General features: G+C 50.2%; 1 protein-coding gene across 3 annotated transcripts in view; it reads right to left on the minus strand.

Annotated features, from left to right (window-relative positions):
* SMOC1 (SPARC related modular calcium binding 1) overlaps positions 1-4,331 on the minus strand; it is a 176,323-nt gene that overhangs the window by 171,138 nt on the left and 854 nt on the right. The gene's annotated exons all lie outside the window — the stretch shown is intronic.

Consider the following 4,331-nt stretch of genomic DNA (forward strand, 5'->3'; position numbering starts at 1 on the left):
AAAATGTTGGAGATGGGCTTTGAAGGATGAATTGACAAAGCAAGAGGAGAGAACAAGCAAATATACCGACAAGAATTAAATTTTCCACTCTAACCTCTTGACCTTCCAACATTTCCTAATTCTAAAACGTTTAAAGTTTTTAGGTTTCCTTTCCCCAGCCATGCTAAAAACAAGTGAAGAAAATGAATTGGTATTATGCATGCATAAAAAAAAGAAAAAGAAACCTCATTACCATCAAATCTATTCCAACTTTCAGCGACCCTATTGGACAGAGTAGAACTGTCTCCTTGGGTTTCCAAGGCTGGAAGTCTTTTTTTTAAATAGTTTTATTGAGATATAATTGACATATTATTCAATTCCATTGTTCAGTCATATTTCAAAAAAGTTGTATGTACGTTGCCACAATCTGTTCTAGAGCACCCTCTCCCCCACTCTTGTATTCATTATTTGCTCCCCAATTCTCCTCAGCCTACCCCCTGCACCCCTCATAAGCTATTAAATCTCTGTACATCTGCCACTTCTGTGCTTTATAAACTTGGAAACATACCAAAGATGCAATGAAAACAGTATATATATGAAAATATCACCTCTGATGACAAATCACCAAGAAATATTTAAACCTATACCAAATCCAGCATGGGTCAAGCTGACCAGGTATCATATTATACCATCGTTCCCTCCGCCATAATCAAGGGTACAGTTGTCTCTGTCTGGTAGTAGGGCTATTTGAGTCCCTCGACTGGGGGCAGAGGGGATCTGTCAGAGGCTTAATCTGAGTAGGTACTCTGCAGATGAATTTTGGGCTTCCACTGTCCTCTATCGCCTTGGGCACTCACAATTTAACCTATGATACTTTTCTGTCCGTCGTATTTGGATTTTGTTATTTGTCATCTTTGGATTACACAAACTGGTGTGCTTGGTCCATGTGGACTTAGTTGACACCTCACTTAGCTGGCTGCTGGTTTGAATAGAAGCCTGTAAGACTCCAGGAGCTTTTCTCTTTTGATAGCCGGGCACCATCTGCTTTCTTCACCACAATTTGCTCTAACACCCATATCTTCAGTGATCTCTTCATGAAAGCAATTATTGAACAGGGAGGCTGTAAATCTCTACAGCAGCAGAAAATCTCATCTTTCTCCTTTGGAGCAGCTGGTGGGTTCAAACTGCTGACTTTGTGATTAGCAGCCCAGCCCATAACCCACTATTTGCTCATTCCACAAATACCATGAGAGTAAGTTCCCACCAGAGGTCCACACTGTGCAGAGGATTGGGGAAACATTGGCTGATGAGATGGGGACAGTCCCTGCCCTCACCCAGTTCTCTGGTGCTGAGGACAAAGGATCAAACAATGCCTGGCCATCAATCACTCCTGAGCCTGAGAGAGAGAAAGAGAGAGAGCCCTGCCTCCTCCCATCCTCCCCCAAAACACTGTCAGTAGGTTGTGCAGGAGTAAAGTAGCTGCCTCCTTCTTTACTCTGACCAGCATCCCAGGCAGAAAAACACTCTGAGCTGAGAGCCAGAGTGGGCTATCCGGTTAGCAAGATAAGCACGGGTTTTCTTGGACTTACCTTCTAATCTGCATTGTTCACTCAAAACAAAAACAAAAAACCAAACAAACTCACTGGCATCCAGTCGATTCTGACCCATAGCAACCCTATAGGACAGGGTAGAGCTGCCCCTGTAAGTTTCTGAGACTCTGTTTATGGGAGTAGAAAGCTTCATCTTCCCCCCGAGGGGCATTTAGTGGTTTCGAACTGCTGACCATACAGTGAGCAGCCCAACACATACCTACTAGGCCACTCCTCTACAGCTTAGTAAATCAGCACAAGTAAAGCTGAGCTTCTCTTGATTACTGGGCACTCCGTCCCTGTCAGGGATTGTAAATTTGAAAAGAGGCTGTGATTCTGGGGGAAGGTGCTGAGAGATTGGAAGAGAGGCAGATGCCAGCCAGACCCCGCAGCAGAATCTTTGATGTGGCAGGGAAAAAATGTGAAACTGTTCACTCCAGATTACTAAGTAGGCACGAGTAAGCCCCTGCTTACCTTGCTTATTGGGTAACCCGACACTGGCGGAAAGACCGAAAAATCAGGTGCTTCCTACATAATAGGCTCCAATCTGATACTTGAGAGCTGCTGGCTTCCAGAGTCAAACAAACGTCAGGGAATTTGAAGGCCGGAAGCAAAGAGGGAGCAGGGATCGGGGTCTAGGCCTCCGGGGAGCTCAATTAGTGAGCCGATCAAGAGGAACCAAAAGGGTACGATCAGTTTCCCAGAGTGCTGGCTGGAAAAGGGCAATCCTTAAGCCTCTGCCACTCAAAAGATTAACAGAAGAGACTTCGGGGTGCCCAGGGGGGATGCTGCAAGCTGCCAGGTGTTTCTGCTGCTCCTGTGACACGTCACCCTCGCCACCCAGAGCTGCACATCTGGGGCCATCAAGAGCACAGAAGAAACGGGGAGTCCTTGGGGAGATGTTGAAACCCAGACGTATCACCGTTTAGTGACACCGATGCCAAACTAGAATGTCAGTCAAGCTTTCCTGATTCATTTGGGCTCCGGGTTTCCTCACGGTGCACGTCTCTTCCTTCGGAGCGAAAACACGCATCCTGGGACACGCATGCTGCTCAGCTGCTTGGTGGTGTGGGCGCCCAGTGTGTAAATCTACATCACTGGGGTCTGGGTTCCAGGGCGGCCGCAGGCACCACAAGTGACTCCAGCACATTGTTGAGCCCCTTTGAGTCCTACCTCTTCGTGGGTGAACTAGCACCCAGGCGGTCCACCTTGCCCTGTTCTTAGAAGAAGAACCGGTCAGAGAATGCCTAGGCCAGCTAAAGTGGTACCTCTAAATGCAGCCACATGCTCAAGACAGTGCTTCCTAAACACACGTGTGTCTGCCTCTGTGCGTGTGCATGCGGTGGGGGGGACTGGGGCGTTGGACACACACAAGCCTGTGCACTCCTCCCATTTATGCCCCGTCGCATGGATCAAACGGACAAACTAAGGCCACCAGAGAGAACCCTGGCTGGTGGCTCTTTTCCTGAGAGTCCCTAGCTTTGCCCTAAACGTTGCTTCCTCTTGTCCTGGAGACCAGGAAAGGGAGCCATATGGCTTGAGCCGCTTGCATGCCCTCGGCCATTTGTCTCTGGGCCTCTCCTTCCCATGCGCATGTGGGCGGACATCCAGATTTCAGCCCCGGTGCTCTGGTCTGCATCTCTGTCTTGACTGTTCCTAATTATTGCAGGGAATGCCGTGGCTCGCCTGACCTCGGAGTTTAAGAGCTGCGAGTCCTAATATCAAACCGAGCAGCTTCATTTAAAAGGCAGCCTCATCTGCATCCATAAAAGTCACCCCCACCCCCCACCCCCACCCCACTCGCTCCCCATCCCTTCCTTGCCCCAGCTTTGGGAATGCCTGCTGTCGAGGATTTATGACACGCCCTGGATCTAATCTGCTACACTTTAACTGCTGCGGTTGCACATCTGGTCATAAAAGCAAGGGCCAGCCCAACACGGGGACAAACACTTTTCTTTCCTAAGTGGTTGCAACGCTGATCGCACAATGATAGGCGGGCTGGGGGTGATCAGGCCCGCATCTGGGCAGTCATTACTGCTCGCCCAGCTTGGCCAGGTTTCCTCCCTCCCCACACCACCGCTATCAAGAAGACCCCCAAATGCTCTGAAGACAGACTGCCATCCGAACAGGTGGTCATTGAGCGAGGCCGGAGCAGATCCAGGGAGGCACAGATTGACTGGGGAGTCACCGCTCTTTTAACAAAAACCCCAACCACGTTCGCAAGGGCTTGCTGACTAGCTGTCCGCTGAGACAAGCCGCGCCCCTGAGAGCGGGCTGCGCGGACACAAGCTGGTTCTTGGCCATTTGGGCAAATGGACCACTAGGTGGTTTGAACGGTATCCTTTGGTAGCCCAATTTGGGAGGAAGGAGGGAGCAATAAACTAGACGCAAAATGCACACGATCCTGATTTTACAAGGCCCCGGACAGCCCGTCCTGTGTACAGAATTGGCACCTTTCAGATCGCTCCGAAAAGCCCATCGGAGCAAGGTTCAGCAAGTAGTGCCACCTCCTGGCACCGATCCCACGCCGGGGCAAGAGACCCTCGAAAGCAGCCCAGCGCTTCCCTCTCCACCACCTCTCCGCAACGCTCGCCCCTACCCCCACCCCCACCCCTGCCACCCCCTCCTCCGAGGCCGTACTGTACTCAGCACCGGGGAGCATTAAAATTATCTGCCCGTGGGTTTTACAAGCAGCGAATGCTTTTTCAAAACAACAACACAAGGTCCTTGTGTGGCTGGCGGGTAACCTAAGCCTCCTGCAGC

Source organism: Echinops telfairi, unplaced genomic scaffold, assembly GCF_000313985.2.
Source record: "Echinops telfairi isolate 266 unplaced genomic scaffold, ASM31398v2 ScPeMD7_18;HRSCAF=68, whole genome shotgun sequence".
NCBI classification, from domain to species: Eukaryota; Metazoa; Chordata; class Mammalia; order Afrosoricida; family Tenrecidae; genus Echinops; species Echinops telfairi.